The following is a 25,393-nucleotide window of genomic DNA, read 5'->3' as shown; positions in this document are numbered from 1 at the left end:
TCAACCTTTTTTATCCATATATATCTATATAGGTCACTGCAGAGTGGAGGAGAGTTCCTTGTGCTATAGACAAGGTCCTTGAGCATGTGCATGCCCCATCGCTCAGTCATATTGGACTCTTTGCAACCCCATGGACTGTAGCCCACTAGGCTCCTCTGTCCATGGGATTCTCCAGGCAAGAATACTGGAGTGGGTTGCCATGCCCGCTTCCAGGGACTTTCAGGATCTTTCAGACTGAAAGTCTTCCAGGACTTTCAGACCCAAGGATCAATCCTGAATCTCTTATGTCTCCTGCATTGGCAACTGGGTTCTTAACCACTAGCACCACCTGGGAAGCCCAGAAAAAGGTCCTTATTAGTTATCTATTTCATATACACTTTATATTTTGTAATTAATCACTGTTATCTCTCCACTGCAGTACCTGCAGCATTTTACTCCTCTGTCATTTTTGCCATCCCTTACCCACCGGATAGGAACTCAACTAGCATGAAGAAAGAACTTAGGAAAGAAAACTTTTTCTCCATGGAATTCACATGGATTGAACAATAAGAAATCAGAGGGCTCACTTTGTAAGATCCCTGCACTGCCACAAACGACACTTTTTCTATAATTCAGAGGGTTTTATTTCATTTTACTTAATGTCATGAGCTATTTAATTGAAAAAATCATGATGGGATCTTAGTAAATGCCACACATAATCTATGCTGTTTCTCTTAAGATTGGCATTAGTAAAAGGCATACAATTTTTTTTTTAGTTTACAATATTGTATTCGGGAAAAAAAGACATACAATCTAAATATAAATATATTTCTAAGTAAAAACAATTCACTAGAATGACATCTCAATAAAAATTTATATATTTATATAAAACTACGAAAGAGCAAAAAGGGTATTGTTTTAAAATGATGAAATAGACAAGTTTCTCTCCTGATTATACTGAACAAGCACGTCCAGCACTCCATTATAAGCCTTCAGTAGTTGATCTGAAAAGCAGAGTCCTTCAGGTTCACTTCCTTGCAGAGCCATGTGAGCACTGAACTGTTCCCTCCAAGTCAAATCCCCACACCATCATCCCTCACTCTGGAAGGTTTTTGATGGCTCCTGGTGATTCAAGTTCCATTATCCATATAACGCTTTTCTCCTGCATTTCCATGCTTGGGTGGGGTACACCTGAAAAAAATCATAAGGATGGCTTTTAGCAAAAAGGGCTATGAGATCCTTGCAGAGCAAATACCGCCTAGCCCAATGTCCAGGCACAGGTTCTTACTGACTAAGAAGCTGAAGCCAGACAAGATTTTCAGTAGAAGCAGATCGTGTGCAGAAAGCTCTTGCCTGTTTTCCACTGGGCTGCCAGGAGCACCTCAACCAGAGGGTCTTCCAGGTGGTCTACCTGCTGGAGGTATTCGCAGAGCTCACAGATGATAAGACCCAAGGGTGGCATCCTGGGGGTCTTCGTCCATATGTCAATGAGAGGATTCCTATTCTCCTGACAATTCTTTATGTGAAGTGACTAGACACAGGTCCCATTCATAGCAAACCCAACCAGCACAAAGATCACTCATTCAATACCAAAGATATTCAGTGTTGTTACATTTGCCCAACTGCTTTTGTCTACAAACTCCCCCAAGACAGCAACTTCCCAAGACCCATCCAGATCTCTGCACTACATCTAAATCTGAAGCAGAACAGGCATCAAATTTCAACTGTCAACCCTCCAATCTTTGTTACTTTTGCAGCTCTAAGGACTCTTAGACAAACCATGTCCCACCATCCATTTCATCCAGTCCCATTCCCTTTAACTTTTCCATGGACACTTTCTATGTTGAGTTTCATCACTGGAGTCACTCCTTCGGAACACCAGCCGTACTTTTACATGCTTTATCATATTTGCCTCCTCCATACCCCTACAGACAGGAAATCAACCAAAAATATTTTCTTAATTCCTTCCAGTGAATGTTCTGACAAAAGTAAGATCTCCTGGACAGATCATTTCTCTCTCTTATAAAGGGTCCCCAACATTCCCTATTTGCATTTTGTGTTCCCATCATTGGAGATGATCATCTCAACACACTATCGGATCCCTTTCCCATTCTTGCCCTACCTGCCTCAACATCAGATGAAAGACTGACCTTGAAGCTCATTGAATCTACCCAGAAAGAAACCCTCACCTCCCTACTGCCAGCACTGCCCCATGTGGATAAGTACACCCTGTCACCAGTGTGGAAAGACAGAAAACTGACATTGCTTCTAAATTCTTCCTTCTCTCTCTCCTCCTCAGCATGTTCCATCCTTCAGCTCCACCATCTTCCTATGATCCCACAGCTTGTCCCCCTGTCCAGAGCGTCCACCTTACTGCTCAATCCACACTCCTCCTCGGGAAATCCTCTACTAGCTCATCCCAGGCCTCCAGGTACACCCTTGCTCCATCCTGCCTTTGCTCTGTAAATAAAGTCCACATCAATCTTCTGACATAGCAAGATACCTCATTCAACCAGGCCAACTCCCCCTTCCTTTAATTTCTGCTGTAAGTTACACATGCCTAGGTGTCATTGCTGGTCAGACCCAAGATGATTCACTTCCCTACACATAGAATCCACGTTTAGAGGAGTTCAATAATCAATGAAACTTTTATGCATGAAGAAAATCCGCTTGAGGAAAGAGTGCTTTACTCTGTGGAATTCATTCAGCTTGAACAGTAAGAAACCAAGATGTTCCTTTTGCAAGATCCAACCCCTACCAAAAATTAGGAGATCCATTTTCTATGAACTAGAAGCTTTTATTTAATTTCATTAATATTGAATTGAACAGATCGTGCTCACATTTCAGCAATCAATGCCTACTATTATCAAACCTGAGTTTCTATGAAACTTGCATTTACCAAAATATATACAATCTAAAATTAGATTTTTAAAGTTCAAACATTAAATATAATCATCTCACTAAAAAGAAATATTCATTTATACTGATGCACAAGACAAAAATGACAAAAGGAAATTGCATTAAAATGAAGTAAAAACCAATGATGGAATGGAAATGGTGTGGGGTTTGTTTGTTCTTCCCTGAATGTCCTTCAGCACATCACTTGTCCATTGTAAATCTTGGTCTCTTGATGTCTCTGGGTTACCTTCCTCGAAGACCCCTGTGAGCCCTGAAGTGTTCCTTCCATATCAAGAATCCATACCATCAACCCCCACAGTGGAAGGGTTTGGATGCCTCCAGGGCATTCATGTTACTCTGGCAGAAAAAGATTTCCTTCTCCACTTCCTTCCCAGGTTGAAGTGTACCTGGAAAAAGTCATGTAGATGGCTTTTAGCAGAAAGGCCTTGGAAGCCGCTTCTGACAGAAAATACCACCTAGCCCAATGTCCAGACACAAGTGCTTACCAAGAGGACCTGCAAGCAGACAAGATCCTCAGTAGAAGCAGACCGTGTGCAGAAAGCTCTTGCCAGTTTTCCGCTCGGCTGCCAGGAGCACCTCGACCACAGAGTCCTCCAGGTTGTCTGCCTGCTGGAGGCGTTCACAGAGCTCACAGATGATCAAAGACCCAAGCGTGGCGTCCTCCGCGTTGTCGGCCATGTCCACGTTGATCACGTGCACAGGCTGGAAGGTCTCCTGCTCTCGGACCCACAGCTCCTCCACCACCCTGTCGTAGACGCTCTCCTCACAGGTGAAGATGACGTCAAAGCGATCTCGGCACTCTTGAAATCTTTCCGGGCGAGGCTTGATTCTCTCGTTTCTTCCCAAGATGTGTAAGATGCCGTTGCTGTTATAGCGTTGTCGGTCTTTGCGCACAAGGTCCTTGCGCATCTCCTCATAGGTGGTGGAGAAATCGTAAACCACGGGGAGGTTGCGTGCCCTTCCTGGGAGCCTGACTCGAGATACAGCTCCGAAGGACCTGACTCGGAATCCTTTCCTCCTGAGGATGCGGTGGGCCTCCATGCTCCTGTTCATGTTGCTCATGCAGACCACAGCCACACTGAGCGGATACGAGGGCATGGTGGCGGCCACTTGGGACTCCAGCCAGAGGCCTGGACTTCAGGGGCTGAGGGAACTCTGAAGGCCAGGGGATGACCGACTGGGTCCAGCTCTTCCAAGGAGTGTTAGACTCAAAGAAGAAAGAAGGCATTTATATGGAGGCACTTGTCCTCAGTGGGAGGAGAAATCCTGATTGATGATTGGCTTACGTCTTGACTGATTGGATTTGAACAGTGGGCTGGGAGCAGAGAACCTAGTGCTGTTTTCAGAATAATCCCAGTGACGCAATCACCCAACCTCAATGGGTGCCCACCCAACCCCCCACCCCTTCCTGAGCATTTTTCCATCTCCAGTTAACTCCATCTGTGCCTGTGTTTATGGGGCTAGAATTGGTATCAGGCCAAACAATTAGACTACTCACTGGCTTCTCACCAGCCTTCCAAAGAGCTGAAGACGTGTATGTGGAAAAGGTCTTTGAAATTCCTGAGCCTCCTAATCCAATGATGCAAGAATCACAGTGGTTGTTCCCCAGATTTTCATGTTAGAGTTGAAACTCCAGTAGAGCAGTTGTGCTAAATCCTAGGAAGGCATTCATGGTTCTTCCTATCAGTCAAGAAAAGCATGCACCAGTGTCAAAAGCAATCTCTGGAAAATATGACTGGCATTTGATAGGGTTTCACAAGTTGCAAGAACACCGCATTTTCTCCTTTCTCTTTTCTTCAATTCATCAGAATTCTGGAGCAAACCGACCTGATCCTCCTCCCTTGTCTTGTCTCCAAAAGCAGCTCAGTCTGAGCGCTCCATACTCAAAATAGGAGCCTTTTCATTGCTTTTCTCCATTTGCATAGCTGATGAAGCAACTGTACAGATATTAAACTTGAGGTTGGGACATTGACCACTAAGGAGACTTAACGTTGTCACTTCAAAATGGCGAGGGCAAAGATCTCTTCATAGAGCCACAAACTGAATGTTCTGTCCATTATAGTGATTCTCCGAGTGCAAAGAGTCCTATGTCAGTAAACAGCCCAAGTCTACTCAAAGTGTGACCCCCAGAGCATCAGCATGAACTGAAGAGGAGCTTGTTTAACCTGGGAATTGGACTCCCAGACCACTGAATTGGATTGCAGGGACGTGCACTAAAGATTCGGAGCAAGTTGATTAGTAACAGAGATTTCAGAAACTTGACTGGACCCCTGAAGTCCCTGAGAAGCATTGCCTCTAGTTGGGGGGTTGAATATTCTGAAGAGAAAAGCCAGATTAGAGAAAAGGCCAGGCATACCTGAAAAGGTAGTCATCTCTCAAATATGATGTGAAAATGTTTTTTAATAGTCACTTCCTGAGACCTAACTCATCCTGCCTGGAAAAACAGAGAGAGAGAGAGAGAGAGAGAGAGAGAGAGAAGAAAGATCTCAGAGCCCGAACTACATTCATGATACTACAGGAGGAAGTTATTTCATCATGGTCCTTTCTCTTCATAAGATGTCTCTAGGGTCACACAGTGGCGAAAACCTCTGCTTCTGATCTGCTTCGTGTGCTCCTGAATTTCTCTCTGAGACTCAGGGTGGGGAAGGGGGGTTCTTGTTCAGCATGCCAGCTCTCAGCATGCCAGCTGTTAGTGCTAGAGCAGTGCTCCTGTGTCACTCCATAAGACTTCCTGATGTCTGCAGTGCTGGTAGAGGAGACCTTACAGGGCAGGTTTCCCTTCACTTTCTGCCAGTTCTGAGCACTATTTAATTGGACACTGTCCCTGTTTTTTCACCTTGAGATAACCTTGAATATGTTTTCATTTATATGAAGATTGATTTCCTTTAGAGTCAGTTCTCTTTTTAATGATGTCAACATCTTTTTTATGATTACTACCTCTTTTCTTTCTTTTATTTTTTTAATCAATCCTGTAGACAAAATTTCTTCTCAAAGTTATCTTCTGTCTTTCTGGACTTACCACTATGAGGAAGCCCATATTCTGTCAATTCTGGCCGTAAGATCAATAAATAACAAACAATAAACAGGACAAATACTTAACAAACCCTACAAGTGCACACATCACACATTCAACACCAACAAAATTTGGTATTGTCACTTCTTCCCCAACTGCCTTTTCTGCACACTCCCCTGTGACAGGAGCTTCCATACATCCACCCAGATCTGTGCCACTACATCAAAATCCAAAGCAGAATATTCACCAACCTTCAACCACCCACCTTCCAATTTTTATTTTTTTCAACTCTAATAGCTCTTAGACAAACTGTGCTTCAGCATCCATTTCATCCAGTTCCATTCCCCTTATTTTTCCATGGATACTTACTATACTATGTTAAGTGGCATTACTATAGTCACTTCTGTGTAACATCTACAGTTTTTGAACCAGTTGCACTGTCTCATATTTGCCTCCTGCATATCCCTACAGACAGGAATTCAACCAACAGCTTTTTCTGCATGTGGATTTTCTGGCAAAATAAGTTCACCTGGAAAAATCATTTCTCTTTCTTTCAAAGGGCTCCTAGATCTCCCTACTTCAATTTTGTGGTCCCATCATTGGAAAAGATCATCTCAGCCGACTCCTACTCCCTCTCCATTCCTGACCGTGACTGTCCCCCATCAGATGAGAGATTGATCTTGAATACCACTGACTCTACCAGGAAAGAAAACGTCACCTCCCTACCACTGCCCCCTTTAGATATAGATGCACCTGCTCACGTGTGGGGAAAGACAGAAATTGAGAGTGCTTCTATATCCATCCTTCTCTCTTCTCTTCATCAAGTCTTGTCTTTTCAACTCCAAAACCTCCCTCTGGTCCCACAGCTTCTCCCCCTATGCAGAGCCACCTTCCTACTCGTCAGTGCACTCCTGTCCTCAGGATGTCCTGTACTCCCTGATCCCTCCAGATCCATGGCACTCCATGCCACCTACACGGATAATAAAGTCCACACTTAATTTCTGATAATGAGTAAACGACTTCATCATCCCAACTACCTCTCCTTTATTTTCTCCTGTGAGTCACACAGGACCCTGTGGCACAGCTGCTCAGAACCAAGAATGTTTCACTGCCGAGCAATGAGGATCCATTTTCAGAGGAGCACAAAACACAAAACAATGAATGTTTGAAGCAAGAAGTAAATTCTCAAGAGAAAAGAATGCTTTTCTACATGAGATTTATAGGCTTTGAAAAAAGGAAATCAAGACACCCAGTTGGTAAGATCTATCCACTACCACAAATGAGAAGACACCTTTTCTTTTTTTTTTTTTCTTTTTATAAAAATTTATTTATTTTAATTGCAGGTTAATTACTTTACAATTTTGTATTGGTTTTGCCATACATCAACATGAATCTGCCACAGATATATACATGTTCCCCATCCTGAACCCCCCTCCCACCTCCCTCCCCATACCATCCCTCTGGGTCGTCCCAGTGCACCAGCCCCAAGCATCCAGTATCATACATCGAACCTGGACTGGTGATTCATTTCATATGATATTATACATGTTTCAATGCCATTTTCCCAAATCATCCCACCCTCTCCCTCTCTCACAGAGTCCAAAAGACTGTTCTATACGTCTGTGTCTCTTTTGCTATCTTTCATACAGGGTTATCATTACCATCTTTCTAAATTCCATATATATGCATTAGTATACTGTATTGATGTTTTCCTTTCTGGCTTACTTCACTCTGTATAATAGGCTCCAGTTTCATCCACCTCATTAGAACTGATTCAAATGTATTCTTTTTAATGGCTGAGTAATACTCCATTGTGTACATGTACCACTGCTTTCTTATCCATTCATCTGCTGATGGACATCTAGGTTGCTTCCATAACCTGGCTATTATAAACAGTGCTGTGATGAACATTGGGGTACACGTGCCTCTTTCAATTCTGGTTTCCTCAGTGTGTATGCCCAGCAGTGGGATTGCTGGGCCATAAGGCAGTTCTATTTCCAGTTTTTTTAAGGAATCTCCACACTGTGCTCCATAGTGGCTGGACTAGTTTGCATTCCCACCAATGGTGTAAGAGGGTTCCCTTTTCTCCACACCCTCTCCAGCATTTATTGCTTGTAGACTTTTGGATCGCAGCCATTCTGACTGGCGTGAAATGGTATCTCATTGTGGTTTTGATTTGCATTTCTCTGATAAGGAGTGATGTTGAGCATCTTTTCATGTGTTTGTTAGCCATCTGTATGTCTTCTTTGGAGAAATGTCTATTTAGTTCCTTGGCCGACTTTTTGATTGGGTCATTGATTTTTCTGGAATTGAGCTGCAGGAGTTGCTTGTATATTTTTGAGACTAGTTGTTTGTCAGTTGCTTTATTTGCTATTATTTTCTCCCATTCTGAAGTCTGTCTTTGCACCTTGCTTAGAGTTTCCTTTGTTGTGCAGAAGCTTTTAAGTTTAATTATGTCCCATTTGTTGATTTTTGCTTTTATTTCCAATATTCTGGGAAAAGGGTCATAGAGGATACATTTTATTAAATTAAAGAGTATTATTTTGATTTTTCATTTTGTTTTATTTAAATAAGCTACATAGTTCAACAGATAGGGCTTGGATTTTAGTAATAAATGTGACCACAGACTACACCGATTTATAATCTTATTTCATAAATGCATGATTTGATTAAACAAATCATGCTTGGATTTTCCCCAAAAAAGCTACATATGATCTACCCTGAGTTTCTAATAAAGCAGTCATTCATCAAAGACATACAATCTAAAAGCAAAAATATTTCCAATTCAATATAATTTCCACTCAGTGTATTCCCATCCCACTTAAGAAAAAAACAACCTGTCGTATCAACACACCATGCCGAAAGAACAAAAGGAAATTAGTATCCATATAGATCAATAAAATAGACACTGTTCCTTTTTCTCAGAATATCCTTCACTTCATTGCTTGTCCCAGGCTCTGTGATCAGACTTGATAGTCCATCCAGTAAAGACAGTCCTCGAGATTAACCTCCTTGCAGAACCCTGTGAGCACTGAGTTCTTCCTTCCAGGTCCAGTTCCACACTGTTGTTCCCCACATTGGAAGGGTTGGCATGTCTACCGGTGTTCCATGTTCCCCGTGCCATGTGATGCTGTCCTCCTCCACCTCTTTCACTGGGTGGGGTGTACCTGACAACAGATCATACATAGACGGCCTTTAGCAGAAATGGCTTTGAAGAAGCCTCTCCCAGAAAATACCCAGCAGCTCAAGAGTCCAGGCACAGGTTCTTACCGACAAAGGAGCTGAAACCAGCCAAGATGCTTCCTCAGTAGAAGCAGACCGTGTGCAGAAAGCTCCGTCCTGTTTTCTCCTTCGCTGCCTGGAGCAGCTCGGCCAGCCGACTTTGCGTGTCATCTGCCTGCTGGAGACCCTGGCAGAGCTCACAGATGATCGAGGCTCCAAGGCTGGCTGCCTCCAGGGTGTCGTCTATGTCCACGTTGACGACTGGCACAGGCTGCCAGGTCTCCTGATCCCTGGCACACAGGTCGGCTACCACCCGGTTATAGGCCCTCTGCCCACAGGTGAAGATGACGTCAAAGGGATCTGGGCACTCTCGAAACCTTTCTGGGCCAGGCTTGATTCTCTCATTTCTTTTCAGGATGTGTAAGACTCCATTTCTTTTGTAGCGCTTTTGGTCTTTAGAGGAGAGGTCGCTGTGCATCTTCTTGTAGGACGTGGAGAAGTCGTAGAGCACACGTGGCCTGTGTGCCCCTCCTGGGAGCCTCACGTGGGATCCGGCTCCAAAAGACCTGACATGGAACCCATTCTTGCTGAGGACGCGGTGGGCTTCCATGCTCCTGTTGACATTGCTCATGCAGACCACAGCCACCCTGAGTGGGGAGGAGGGCATGGCGGCAGCCTCCTGGGACTCCAGCTGGACAGGAGGACTTCAGGGTCTGAGAGGGACTCTGAAGGCCAGGGAGATGACCAGCTGGGTCCAGTTGTAATGAGCATTTGAATCAGAGAGAAGGCCTTTATATGGAGGTATGGGCCCAATGTGGGCGGAGACCTCTTGACTGGTGATTGGCTTAACTCTTGAGTGATTGGATTTAGACAGTGGACCCAATGGGGTGACCAGAACAACTCGGTGATCCAATCGCCTGATTCAACTGCCAGTAGGTGTCCATCCTGCTCCCTTGCCACCCTGGAGGCCTTTGCCAGGTACAGTTAACCCTGTATGTGCCTGTGTGTATGAGGCTGAGATTGGCAATTCAATCACCTGAATATCTGCTCTCCACCCTGGCCTCCTCCCATGTGGGAGTGTTTTATAGTCTCTGCTTCGTCCTCTGGGTCACATTTGCAAGAGGCTACTAAGCATATTAGACTTATCCAGACTACTTTCAAGTTTGTCATCAGTCTCTCTAGTGACCTGAGAACATGCATGTGGAAAGTATGTTTGAAGTTTTCAAACTTACAGTTAATTCATTATACATAGAATTGCAACCGTTTTTTCATATTTATTTCCCTCAGTTGATAATCTAGAATTGTAATTTTGTTAAATTACAGCAGAAACACATAATTTTGCCCATAAATAATAACAAGATTCACCAGTGTACAAAACAACTGTTTGGAAAACATCCCTCCTGTTAGTGTTGCAGGAGTTTCAAAACACGCACATCCTCCCTTTGATTTTCTTGAGTTCATGATGTTCCTTCAGGGCCTAGAGCCACCTCCATGGCTTTCCCATGTTTTCAAGTATAGCTCTGTCCACTCTATACTGAAATACAGTAATTTTCATTCCATTTCTTTTGTCAATTTACAGAGTTGACATAGCAAGGATATAGACCTAAAAATTATGAACCATACAACAAACAATAAGGAGAGACAGTCTTATTCCTTCAAAATGGTTCAGGAGTAACACCCATTTAGAAACTCACAGATTTTTGGTCTCTGTGCCTCTGTCAATTGTAGTGATTGTCACATTGAAGGAGTCCTACCTCAGTGAACACACTTGATCTTCTCCAAGTATGAAACCCAAAGCCAGGACACTAACATTGACCCAGAATGATGGGTAAGGTAACTTTGGACCCCAGGCCACCAAATCGGAAAATCTGGGAGTGAAGCCCAGAGATCTGGGATGTACAAAGTCCATCAGATGATCACAATGTACACCAAGGTGTGAGAACAACTGACCCAAAGCAGGGGTTTCTGAGCTTCGATTGATACTTGGAAGCTGTGAGGATTTGTTCAAAACAGGGCATCAAGAATACAAGGGAAGCAGGACATTCAAAAGAGAAAAATCTTGTCAAAGAAACACCAGGCATAAATGAAAAGGTAGTCAGAAGCTACATACAGCATGAAATTGTATTAGAGTAGTGACACAAACCTGAAGGGGTCTAACAAACCTTGTATAGCAAGATCTTGAGCTCAAAGTGACACAGAACAGGACCCTATGGTCTTTCCCCACTATGTCCTCTGCCTGCTTTTGTCTGTGAAAAAAATTAGCTAAAGGATAAGCTTAATCAGTGAAGCGAGAGAATGCAGAAATAAAGGAGAACAGTACATCTAACAAGACTAAATAATAATAGTTGAATCATTAAGTATCAAAACATCTACTTCTGCTTTATTAACTACAGTAAAGCCTTTGACTGTGTGGATCACAACAAACTGTGGAAAATTCCTAAAGAGATGGGAATACCAGACACTGTTACTGCCTCCTGAGAAACCTGTATGCAGGTCAAGAAGCAACAGTTAGAGCCAGACATGGAACAACAGACTGGTTCCAATTTGGGAAAGGAGTACGTTAAGCCTGTATAGTGTCACCCTGCTTATTTAGCTTCTATGAAGAGCACATCATGCAAAATGCCAAACTGGATGAAACACAAGCTGGAATCAAGATTGCCTGGAGAAATATCATTACCCTCAGATATGCTGATGACACCACCCTTATGGCAGAAAGCAAAGAGGAATTAAAGAGCCTCTTGAGGAAGGTAAAAGAGGAGAGGGAAAAAGCTGGCTTAAAACTCAATATTCAAAAAACTATGATCATGGCATCCAGTTCCATCACTCCATGGCAAATAGATGGGGAAACAATGGAAACAGTGAGAGCCTTTATTTTCTTGGGCTCCAAAATCACTGCAGATGGTGACTGCAGCCATGAAATTAAAAGACACCTACTCCTTGGAAGAAAAGCTATGACCAACCTAGACAGCATATCAAAAAGCAGAGACATTACTTTGCCAACAAAGGTCCGTCTACTCAAAGCTATGGTTTTTTCAATAGTCATGTATGGATGTGAGAGTTGAACTATAAAGAAAGCTGAATGCTGAAGAATTGATGCTTTTGAACTGTGTTGTTGGAGAAAACTCTTGAGAATCCCTTGGACTGCAAGGAGATCCAACCAGTCCATCCTAAAGGAAATCAGTCCTGAATATTCATTGGAAGGACTGATGCTGAAGCTGAAACTCCAGTACTCTGGCCACCTGATGCAAAGAGCTGACTCATTTGAAAAGAACCTGATGCTGGGAAAGGTTGAGGGCAGGAAGAGAAGGGGATGACAGAGGATGAGATGGTTGGATGGCATCACTAACTCAATGAACATAGGTTTGGGTGGACTCCGGAAGTTGGTGATGGACAGGGAGCCCTGGCGTGCTGCGGTTCATGGGGTTGCAAAGAGTCGGACACGACTGAGAGACTGAACTGAACTGAACTGAACTTTGAGAAAGTACACAGGAATTCATGGTATATATCTTCCTCTGGAGCTCTGAAAAATCTATTTCAAAGCTTTGCAAGCCCAGGTTTTCAACTTTAACCATAATTTCTTGTTCAACCTCCTAAGTTGAAGGACAGTCAGAGAGTTGAAAGAAAAGCTCTCGTGTTAGGATGTCATCCAGTATAGAGCTGGAATACTGCAGTGAGTAGAAATACAAGAAAATCATTGTTTTCTTGCAATGAAAACATTTCCCTACTTGTTTGAGGCCCCAAATGCAGAATTTCTGAAACAACATAGATATACCAATGGATGCACCAGCATACCAACATTTAATTTTTTTCTCTAATTTTTCCTTCCACATTAAACACTGTCATTTTGTACAAGGAATTGATCTATTGACCACAAGTATTCAGAATTACTTTTTTCTGTCAGCTTTCTCCTCAGCTTCCTGAGTTCCAAACGCTCTTATCCCTGAAAATATCCTTGAGACACTAAAGTGGGTTCTAGCCCATAGTTCAGATTTTAACCTCAGAAATAAGCCCAGATCTGGCTGGAAGACAGTCTTGGAGTAAAAGAATGAGGAACAGTAGCCACTGTATGTTACTGTTCATGGTCCCAAATATCTGAATGATAAGTGGCCACCTGAGAAAACAAAGTCTTTGGGCATGAGAAGGCTTGGGTTTCCTCTACCTGAATCTATGTTTCCCAAAGGGAAAAGAGGGGGAGTATAAATTAGGAGAATGGGGTTAACAGATACAAACTACATACAAAAAATAAATAAGCAACAAAATTTTACTATATGCCCCAGGGAACTATATTCAATAACTTGAAATAACCCAAAACAGAAAAAAATCTGGAAACATGTATATGTATGTATACAACTGCATCACTTTGCTGTACACCTGAAAACTTACACAATATTGTACATCAACCAGACTTCGATTTTTTAAGCTTTTTTTTCCCTATAGCCAGTAAGTTTTGAATGTTATAAGTGTCTTTATTATCACTTTTTTTTCCTTTTTTTTTAATCTATTCTGGAAAAAGTACATTGCCCTAAAAATTCTTATGTCTTTTTGTAATTACCCCTACAAAAAAAATCCGTATTCTCCAGACACTTTTTTATGTGAAGTCAGTGGACACTCTCTTGTATTAGTATTTCTGTGGCTGAATAGTTTATGTCCAAATTACTTCAAGAACACAGGCCACAGTTTATGCCTCATGTACTTTGGGACATCAGTGAACTGAAATTTTTTAAAGCTACACGTGTTCATGTGAATTCTTTGAATTTCTTACAGAAAGTTTTGTAGTGCAGTTGTTTGACTTTTCACAGTTAATAGTTGACTCAAGATAAGGGTCCAATTTTATGTTTTTGGATGTTGATATCCAGTCTTCCCAAAACTATTGAAGACAGACTATCCTTTCCCCATTGTGTGTTCTTGGCACCCTTGTTAAAGATGAGTACCTGCCAGTGCCATACTGTAGCTTTCTATATATTTTGAAATCAGGAAGTGTTATGTCTCCAGTTGTGTTCTTCTCACACAGTATTGTTTGGCTATTTGGGGTCTTTTCAGGTTTCATATGAATTTTAGGATTATTTTTCTATTTTTATTTAAAATGGCTATGGAAAAATCTCAAACAAATAACCTAATAATACATCGAATTCAAGTAGAGAATAATAGCAAATAAAGCCTACAGTTATCAGAAGGAAAGAAATCATAAAAATCAGAAGCAAAATACATGAAATAGAAATTTAAAACAAACAATAGAAAAAATCAATAAACTTAAAGATGGTTCTTTGAGAAAATAAATAAAACTGATAAATCTTTAGCCAGATCCATCAAGGGAAAAAAGGGGGAGAGGGCTCAAATCAATAAGAGTGGAAAATAAAAATAAGGAAGTTACAATCGACATCACAGAAATACGAAGAACCAAAAGAGACTACTACAAACCACTATATGCCAATAAAATGGACAACCTAGAAGAAATGGACACATTCTTTAAAAGGTACAATCTCCAAAGACTGAACCAGGAAGAAATAGAATATGTGAACAGACTGATTATAAGTACTACAACTGAGTCTGCAATTTAAAAATTCTCAACACACAGAAGTCCAGGACCAGAAGTGTTCACAGGCAAATTCTATCAAACATTTAAATAAGAGTTAGCACCTATTCTTCTTAAACTATTCCAAAAAATTGCAGAGGAAAAAACACTTTCAAACTCAGTCTACGAGGACACCATCATCCTGATACCAAAACCAGACAAAGATATCATAAAAACAAAGAAAATTACAGGCCAATATCACTGATGAACAAAAATGCAAAAATCCTCAACAAAATACTATCAAATCAATCAAGCAAGCAAAACATTAAAAGGATCATACAAAAAGGGAACCCTCTTACACTGTTGGGAATGCAAACTAGTACAACCACTATGGAGAACACTGTGGAGATTCCTTAAAAAACTGGAAATAGAACTGCCATACGACCCAGCAATCCCACTGCTGGGCATACACACTGAGGAAACCAGAATTGAAAGAGACACATGTACCCCAATATTCATCGCAGCAATGTTTATAATAGCCAGGACATGGAAGCAACCTAGATGTCCATCAGCAGATGAATGGATAAGAAAGCTGTGGTACATATAAACAATGGAGAATTCCCCAGCCATTAAAAAGAACACAGTTGAATCAGTTCTAGTGAGGTGGATGAAACTGGAGCCTATTATACAGAGTGAAAGAAGCCAAAAAGAAAAACACCAATACAGCATACTAACACATATATATGGAATTTAGAAAGATCGTAACAATAACCCTGTATGCGAGACAGCAAAAGAGACACAGATGTGTAGAACAGTATTTTGGACTCTGTGGGAGAGGGAGAGGGTGGGATGATTTGGGAGAATGACATTGAAACATGTATAATATCATATAAGAAACAAATCGCCAGTCCAGGTTCGATGCAGGATACAGGATGCTCGGGGCTGGTGCACTGGGATGACCCAGAGGGATGGTACGGGGAGGGAGGAGGGAGAGGGGGGTTCAGGATGGGGAACACGTGTATACCTGTGGCAGATTCATGTTGATGTATGGCAAAACCAATACAATATTGTAAAGTAATTATCCTCCAGTTAAAATAAATAAATTTATGTTTTTTTAAAAATTAATAAAATAAAAGTAATTATGCTCCCCCCCCAAAAAAAAAGCATCAATTCTTTGGCACTCAGCTTTCTTTATAGTCCAACTCTCACATCCATACATAACTACTGGGAAAACCATAGCCTTGGCTAGATGGACCTTTGTTGGCAAAGTAATGTCTCTGCTTTTTAAAATTCCTTCTAGATTGGTCATAACTTTTCTTCCAAGGGGTAAGCATTTTTTAATTTCACGGCTTCAGTCACCATCTGCAGTGATTTGGGAGCCCAAAAAAATAAAGTCTGCCATTGTTTCCACTGAAATAAATAAATAAATAAATAAAAGAATCATACTCTATGATCAAGTAGAACTTATCCCAGGGACAAACATAGGCAGAAGACTCTGTGACATAAATCGCAGCAGTATCTTTTTGAATCCATCTCCTAGAGTAATGAAAATGAAAGCAAAAATAAATAAATGGGACCTAACTAAGCTCAAAACCTTCTTCACAGCAAAGAAAACCATAAATAAAACAAAAAGACAACCCACACAATGGGAGAAAATATTTGCAAATGAAGTTACCCACAAGGGATTAACCTCTAAAACATAAAAACAGCTCATGTAGCTCAATATGAAAAAAAAAAAAAAAATCAAACAATGGGCAAAAGGTCTAAATAAACATTTCTCCAAAGAAGACATACAGATGACCCAAAGCACATGAAAAGATGCTCAATATTGCTGATTATTAGAGAAATGCAAATCAAAACTACAATGAGGTATCACCTTACATCAGTCAGATTGACCATCCTCAAAAAGTCTACAAACAGTAAATGCTGGAAAGAGTGTGGAGGAAAGGGAACCCTTCTACACTGTTGGCAGGAATGTAAATTGGTACAGCCACTACGGAGAACAGTATGGAGATTCCTAAAGAAACTAAGAATAGAGCTACCACATGACCCAGCCAGCCCACTCCTGTGCATATATCCAGAGAAAACCGTAATCTGAAAGGATACATGCACCCCAGTGTTTATTGCAGTACTGTTTACAATAGTCAAGACGTGGAAGCAACCTAAATGTCCATCAACAGAGGACTGGATAAAGAAGATGTGGGACATATATACGATGGAATATTACTCAGACATAAAAAGGTGAAATAATGCCATTTGCAACAACATGAATGGACCTGGAGATTATGATACTAAGTGAAGTAAGTCAAAAACAAATATCACATAATACTGCTTATATGTGGAATCTAAAAAAGGAATACAAATAAATTTGTTTGAAAAACTGACATAGATTCACAGACATAGAAAACAAACATGATTACAAAGGGGGGGAAGGAATAAATGAGAAGTTTGGGATTAAAATATACACAGTGCTATATATAAAACAGATAATCAATAAGGACCTACTAGATAGCACAGGAAAATATACTCAATATCTTGTAATCACCTATAAAGAAAGAGAATGTTAAATAAATAAATAAGGATGTATATGTTGTTGTTGTTTAGTTGCTAAGTCATGCCTGACTCCTTTGCAGGCCCATTGGACTGTAGCCCAACAGGTTCCTCTGTCCATGGGATTTTCCAGGCAAGAATACTGGAGTGGGTTGCCATTTCCTTCTCCAGGGGATCTTGCCGACCCAGGGATCGAACCTGTATCTCTTGCATCGGCAGGCAGATTCTTTACCACTGAGCCACCAGTGAAGCTCAGTATAACTGAGCAAGATCCTTTCTCTATAGTTTATTTTCTCTAATATGTAATTTTCATAAATGTAGTTTCCTACTATAAGCATCCATATAATCTTTGAATCCTAATATGAAGGGTTACATTTCACAACGAATGCATTTTTTAACTTAATAAAAATTTATTACAAGAAAACTTCTTGCAAAAGGATTAACCTGGGAATCAATTTTATGATGACAAAGGAGAGAATATGCATGTATCTAATATAAATAGGAACTTTGTCCCACTCCCATCTTAATAATGTTATAGATGTTTTTGTGCCTGCCGGCTCAGTAGCACAGTTGTGTCCGACTCTTTTCAACCCACTGGACTACCAGGAGTCTGCCAGGCTCCTCTGTCCATGGGATTCTCCAGGCAAGAATACTGAAGTGGGTTGTCATGCCCTCCTCCATGGGATCGTCCCAATTCAGGAATTGAATATGAGTCTCCCGAAATCAGATTGATTATATTCTTTGCAGCCAAAGATGGAGAAGCTCTATACAGTCAGCAAAAACAAGACCAGGAGCTGACTGTGGCTCAGACCATGAACTCCTTATTGCCAAATTCAGACTTAAATTGAAGAAAGTAGGGAAAACCACTAGACCATTCAGGTATGACCTAAATCAAATTCCTTATGATTATACAGTGGAAGTGAGAAATAGATTTAAGGGCCTAGATCTGATAGATAGAGTGCCTGATGAACTATGGAATGAGGTTCGTGACATGTACAGGAGACAGGGATCAAGACCATTCCCATAGAAAAGAAATGCAAAAAAGCAAAATGGCTGTCTGGGGAGCCCTTACAAATAGATGTGAAAAGAAGAGAAGCAAAAAGCAAAGGAGAAAAGGAAAGATATAAACATCTGAATGCAGAGTTCCAAAAAATAGCAAGGAGAGATAAGAAAACCTTCTTCAGAGAAAAATGCAAAGAAATAGAGGAAAACAACAGAATGGGAAAGACTAGGGATGTCTTCAAGAAAATCAGAGATACCAAAGGAACATTTCATGCAAAGATGAGCTCAATAAAGGACAGAAATGGTATGGACCTAACAGAAGCAGAAGATATTAAGAAGAGGTGGCAAGAATACACAAAAGAACTGTACAAAAAAGATCTTCACAACCCAGATAATCACGATGGTGTGATCACTGACCTAGAGCCAGACATCCTGGAATGTGAAGTCAAGTGGGCCTTAGGAAGCATCACTATGAACAAAGCTAGTGGAGGTGATGGAATTCCAGTTGAGCTATTCCAAATCCTGAAAGATGATGCTGTGAAAGTGCTGCACTCAATATGCCAGCAAATTTGGAAAACTCAGCAGTGGCCACAGGACTGGAAAAGGTCAGTTTTCATTCCAATCCCAAAGAAAGGCAATGCCAAAGAATGCTCAAACTACCACACAATTGCACTCATCTCACATGCTAGTAAAGTAATGCTCAAAATTCTCCAAGCCAGGCTTCAGCAATATGTGAACCATGAACTTCCTGATGTTCAAGCTGGTTTTAGAAAAGGCAGAGGAACCAGAGATCAAATTGCCAACATCTTCTGGATCATAGAAAAAGCAAGAGAGTTCCAGAAAAACATCTATTTCTGCTTTATTGACTATGCCAAAGCCTTTGACTATGTGGATCACAATCAACTGTGGAAAATTCTGAAAGAGATGGGAATACCAGACCACCTGATCTGCCTCTTGAGAAATTTGTATGCAGGTCAGGAAGCAACAGTTAGAACTGGACATGGAACAACAGACTGGTTCCAAATAGGAAAAGGAGTTCGTCAAGGCTGTGTATTGTCACCCTATTTGTTTAACTTATATGCAGAGTACATCATGAGAAACGCTGGGCTGGAAGAAACACAAGCTGGAATCAAAATTGCCAGGAGAAATATCAATAACCTCAGATGTGCAGATGACACCACCCTTATGGCAAAACGTGAAGAGGAACTCAAAAGCCTCTTGACAAAAGTGAAAGTGGAGAGTGAAAAAGTTGGCTTAAAGCTCAACATTCAGAAAACGAAGATCATGGCATCTAGTCCCACCACTTCATGGGAAATAGATGGGGAAACAGTGGAAACAATGTCAGACTTTATTTTTCTGGGCTCCAAAATCACTGCAGATGGTGACTGCAGCCATGAATTAAAAGACGCTTACTCCTTGGAAGAAAAGTTATGACCAACCTAGATAGCATGTTCAAAAGCAGAGACATTACTTTGCCAACAAAGGTTCGTCTAGTCAAGGCTATGGTTTTTCCTGAGGTCATGTATGGATGTGAGAGTTGGACTGTGAAGAAGGCTGAGCGCCGAAGAATTGATACTTTTGAACTGTGGTGTTGGAGAAGACTTGTGAGAGTCCCTTGGACTGCAAGGAGATCCAACCAGTCCATTCTGAAGGAGATCAGCCCTGGGATTTCTTTGGAAGGAATGATGCTAAAGCTGAAACTCCAGTACTTTGGCCACCTCATGCGAAGAGTTGACTCATTGGAAAAGACTCTGATACTAGGAGAGATTGGGGCCAGGAGGAGAAGGGGACGACAGAGGATGAGATGGCTGGATGGCATCACTGACTCGATGGACGTGAGTCTCAGTGAACTCCCGGAGTTGGTGATGGACAGGGAGGCCTGGCGTGCTGCGATTCATGGGGTTGCAAAGAGTCAGACACGACTGAGTGACTGATCTGGTCTGATCTGATCTGATGGCTCCTGCATTACAAGCAGATTCTTTATCACTGAGCCACCAGGGAAGCCCATAGCTGTTTTTATGACTTTTTAAATAACCAGTAACTCTCTGTCACAAAAAAGGATAAGTTTTCCCAGAGGACTGAAATTCAAATCTGCTTATGTTACTATCTCTCCTTTTCATGCTTTTCATAAAATGTTATTTTACTTTGTATTCTCCACCTTGAATTGAATTTTTAACCAAGGATGTATTAAAGTGTTTGGGGCTCATCAGTTTTCAGCATCCAGTTGGTGCCTTGAAAGGGAGAAGCTTAAAAGGAATAAACATGGGGGCTGTGTGTTGGTCTCCCTCTGGGGCCCCTGAAGTGAATGTGAGCACTGCAGATACTGGCAAGGGCTCCACATGCAGCGGGACCTGTGCTTTGGTGAGGCATGACCATCACAGCCAAGGCCCTGGGACCAGCGAGTCCAGAAAATGCGTTCTGCAAGCACGGTCTGTTCTTTCCAATTTTCCCCCTCTTCAGGGTACTCTCATGAACAATTTTTTGAAGATCACACCCCACCACCACCTCCCTTCTGGGACTAGAGGACTTCTTGGCAATTGGTCAGTTCTATTGGGGTGGGGGGCTGGCATCATGGGGCTGCAGAAGTTATCAGTGAGAGGCCCTGAGGGGGAGATGAAAGGAGCCCTTCACTGAACTGAAATTTGTGCCACTGAGGTAATCTTTCAAAGAATAAGAGGTTGTTTCACCACATGAGATGGATACAGTTCCTAAGTAACATTTATTGACCTTTTATGACAGTGACTTACATAGGCATGCCTGCAGAGAGCTCAAGAGACTGAGCTTTGAGGCACACAGTTTTCTTACAGTATACACTGAGTTTGTTAAAGAAATTATTTGATTTCCACAAGAAACTATTCTAATCACTTCACAAATGTGATTCACTTGACAAAAATTAATTTAGCCCATGCTATGATCAAAACACTGTTCTAGGCTTTTGGGAGGTATCAGTGGAAACGGGGCATTTTGAAAAAAAAATCCTGCCTTTGTGATGCTTTTCGTGTTGAGAGGGGAAAGATACAATAAACAATAAACCAAAAATAAGCAACTGTGTCAAGTGTTAGAAGACAATAAGAGCTATGGAAATAGAAAAATGTAGAGGGTAAGAGGATTGGGGGTATTAAATAAGGGTCAGAGTTAATATCCTGAGAATATGAGATTTAAGGTAAGACTAGAGGGAAGAGAGAGAGACAGCCAAGTCAGTCCTGGGGAACATAGTTTGGGGAAGAAAGACCAGTCATACCAACTGTCTTGGGGAGAAATCAACTATGAATTATTCAAATATCAACAGGGAGGGGACTTCCCTGGTGGTCCAGTGGTTAAGACCTCCCCTTCCAATACAGGGAACACAGGTTTGATCCCTGGTCAAGGAGCTAAGATCCCATTTACCTCCTGGCCAAAAAACAAAACATAAAATATAAACAATGTTGTAACAAAATCAATAAAGACTTCTAGGGCCCGCCGGCCCGCCCGCCAGCTCGCCCGCCAGCCCTTCAGCGCCCGGCGGCGGCAGCGGCGACGGCCGCAGGAGGCGCAGTCTCCCTCCCAGGTGCGCGCTTCGCTCCCGGAGCCGCGGAACTCGGCGGCCGCCATGACGTCCAACATGGACCGGGAGATGATCCTGGCGGATTTTCAGGCATGTATTGGCATTGAAAACATTGATGAAGCTATTACACTGCTTGAACAAAATAATCGGGACTTAGTGGCAGCTATTAATGGTGTAATACCCCAGGAAAATGGCATTCTGCAAAGTGACTATGGAGGTGAGACTATATCAGGACCTGCATTTGATCCAGCAAGTCACCCAGCTCCAGCTCCTGCTCCCTCTTCCTCTTCAGCATTTCGACCTGTAATGCCATCTAGGCAAATTGTAGAAAGGCAACCGCGGATGCTGGACTTCAGGGTTGAGTACAGAGACAGAAATGTTGGTGTGGTACTGGAAGACAGCTGTACTGTTGGAGAAATTAAACAGATTTTAGAAAGTGAACTTCAGATACCTATGTCTAAAATGCTTTTAAAAGGCTGAAGACTGGAGACGTGGAAGACAGTACCGTCTTAAAATCACTACACTTGCCAAAAAACAACAGTCTTTATGTCCTTACCCCAGATTTGCCACCACCTTCATCATCTAGTCATGCTGGTGCCCTGCAGGAGTCATTAAATCAAAACTTCATGCTGATCATCACCCACCGAGAAGTCCAGCGGGAGTACAACCTGAACTTCTCAGGAAGCAGTACCATTCAAGAGGTAAAGAGAAATGTGTATGACCTATGACCTCACGAGTATCCCTGTTCGCCATCAGTTATGGGAGGGCTGGCCAACTTCTGCCACAGATGACTCCATGTGTCTTGCTGAATCAGGGCTCTCTTATCCCTGCCATCGACTTACAGTGGGAAGAAGATCTTCACCTGCACAGACCCGGGAGCAATCTGAAGAGCAAAGCACCGATGTTCATATGGTTAGTGATAGTGATGGAGATGACTTTGAAGATGCTTCCGAATTTGGGGTGGATGATGGAGAAGTATTCGACATGGCATCATCTGCCCTGAGAAAATCTCCAATGATGCCAGAAAACGCAGGAAATGAAGGAGATGCCTTATTACAATTTACAGCAGAGTTTTCTTCAAGATATGGTAACTGCCATCCTGTATTTTTTATTGGCTCATTAGAAGCAGCTTTTCAAGAGGCCTTCTATGTGAAAGCCCGAGATAGAAAGCTTCTTGCTATCTACCTCCACCGTGATGAAAGTGTATTAACCAACATGTTCTGCTCACAAATGCTTTGTGCTGAATCTATTGTCTCTTATCTGAGTCAAAATTTTATAACCTGGGCTTGGGATCTGACAAAGGATGCCAACAGAGCAAGATTTCTGACAATGTGCAATAGACACTTTGGCAGTGTTGTTGCCCAAACCATTCGGACTCAAAAAACAGATCAGTTTCCACTTTTTCTGATTATTATGGGAAAGCGATCATCTAATGAAGTGTTAAATGTGATACAAGGTAACACAACAGTGGATGAGTTAATGATGAGACTCATGGCTGCAATGGAGATCTTCACAGCCCAACAACAGGAAGATATAAAGGATGAGGATGAATGAGAAGCCAGAGAAAATGTGAAGAGAGAACAAGATGAGGCCTATCGCCTTTCACTTGAGGCTGACAGAGCAGAGGGAAACTCATGAGAGAGAGATGGCAGAACAGTTTCGTTTGGAACAGATTCGAAAAGAACAAGAAGAAGAACGTGAGGCCATCAGGCTCTCCTTAGAGCAGGCCTTGCCTCCTGAGCCAAAGGAAGAAAATGCTGAGCCTGTGAGCAAACTGCGGATCCGGACCCCAAGTGGCGAGTTCCTCGAGCGGCGTTTCCTAGCCAGCAATAAGCTCCAGATCATCTTTGATTTCGTAGCTTCCAAAGGATTTCCATGGGATGAATTCAAGTTACTGAGTACCTTTCCTAGGAGAGATGTAACCCAGCTGGACCCAAATAAGTCATTATTGGAGGTAAAGTTGTTCCCTCAAAAAACCCTTTTCCTTGAAGCAAAAGAGTGAACATGGCTCAGCGGTGGAACCAGCCATTCCTTGACAAGCCAGAGGCCTGCATCAAGAGGAGGGCTCCTCATCAACCCATTTACACGCTCATCTCACTCAACTCAATGTCACACTTCTGCCTCTTGCAAGATTGCTGGAAAAAAGTAATAATAAACATAGCTACTTAAAATTAAAAAATAAATAAATAATAAAGACTTTTAAAAAGAGAGAGAGAGCAGGGAGGCAGTTGTAGCTGTGAGAATAAGCAAGGGTTGAGTGTTACATAATCCTTCTAAATTGCATCTCCAGACCATCCACAGTGAAACAGTGAAGAGTGCACTCACAGGCTTCATCCCTCACTGCTCAGAGGGGCATGAATGTTTTGCATCGCAGGTTGTTTATATACAAGCACCAAGGGCAGTCCTTGCATAAACTCAGATATGCAGATGGCACCATCCTTATGGCAGAAAGTGAAGAAGAACTAAAGAGCCTCTTGAGGAAAGTGAAAGAGGAGAGTGAAAAAGTTGGCTTAAAACTCAACATTAAGAAAACTAGGATCATGGCATCTGGTCCCATCACTTCATTGCAAATAGATGGGGAAATAGTGGAAACAGTGACAGACTTTATTTCTTTAGGCTCCAAAATCACTGCAGATGGTGACTGAAGCCATGAAATTAAAAGATGCTTATTCCTTGTAAGAAAAGTTATCACCAACATAGACAGCATATTAAAAGGCAGAGACATTGCTTTGCCAACAAAGGTCCATCTAGTCAAAGCTATGGTTTTTCCAGTAGTCATGTATGGTTATGAGAGTTGGACCATAAAGAAAGCTGAGTGCTTAAGAATTGATGCTTTTGAACTGTGGTGTTGGAGAAGACTCTTGAGAGTCCCTTGGACTGCAAGGAGATCCAACCAGTCCATCCTAAAGGAGATCAGTCCTGAATATTCATTGGAAGGACTGATGCTGAAACTGAAAGTCCAATACTTTGGCCACCTGATGTGAAGAACTGACTCATTGGAAAAAACCCTGATGCTGGGAAAGATTGAGGGCAGGAGGAGAAAGGGATGACAGAGGATGAGATGGTTGGATGGCATCACCAACTCAATGGACATGAATTTTAGTAAACTTCAGAAGTTGGTGATGGACAGGGAGGCCTAGCGTGCTACAGTCCATAGGGTCACAAAGAGCCAGACACTACTGAGTGACTGAACCTAATTGAACTGTAAGGGCAGTCCAGCAACAGCCTTAACAGGGAGGCCCCCAGGTGGAGCCCAGAGGCTCACAGCACAGGCTGGAGAGGTGCTACCAGGCTGTGTGAAGCTGGACAGAGCTGCTGGCCCCAGCAGCCACTGTAAAAGAAGGTGGAAAAAGAAGTGGATGAGCCAGGAGGATCTGAAATGGTACATGAAAGATTTCTGGTTCAGTACTCATAGATATTGATTTACACATTCATAAAATTAAATTTCTTGAATAAGTACTAGGTAGCAGGCCTCCTAGCTCTTTTCTATTTCATGTTGTATATTCACTGGCCACTATAAAATTGATACGTGGGGCTTCCCTGGTGGTCCAGTGATTAAGAATCCACCTGCCAGGGGACACAGGTTCAATCCCTGGTCTGGGAAGATTCTGCATGCCTAGGGGCAGCTAAGCCCATGCACCACAGCAGAAGA

General features: G+C 42.1%; 3 pseudogenes; 1 reads left to right on the top strand and 2 right to left on the bottom strand.

Annotated features, from left to right (window-relative positions):
* Positions 1-3,411: 3,411 nt before the first annotated feature.
* Positions 3,412-3,996, bottom strand: LOC113904732 (annotated as a pseudogene).
* A 5,219-nt stretch (positions 3,997-9,215) lies between these two features.
* Positions 9,216-9,800, bottom strand: LOC113904731 (annotated as a pseudogene).
* Positions 9,801-21,713: 11,913 nt separating this feature from the next.
* On the top strand, positions 21,714-23,914 carry LOC113905568 (annotated as a pseudogene).
* The last annotated feature ends 1,479 nt before the right edge of the window (positions 23,915-25,393 follow it).

The sequence above is a fragment of the Bos indicus x Bos taurus genome, chromosome 15 (genome assembly GCF_003369695.1).
Source record: "Bos indicus x Bos taurus breed Angus x Brahman F1 hybrid chromosome 15, Bos_hybrid_MaternalHap_v2.0, whole genome shotgun sequence".
NCBI classification, from domain to species: domain Eukaryota; kingdom Metazoa; phylum Chordata; class Mammalia; order Artiodactyla; family Bovidae; genus Bos; species Bos indicus x Bos taurus.
Note: the sequence above shows the minus strand (reverse complement) of the source record. Positions and strands in the feature narration are given on the sequence as shown.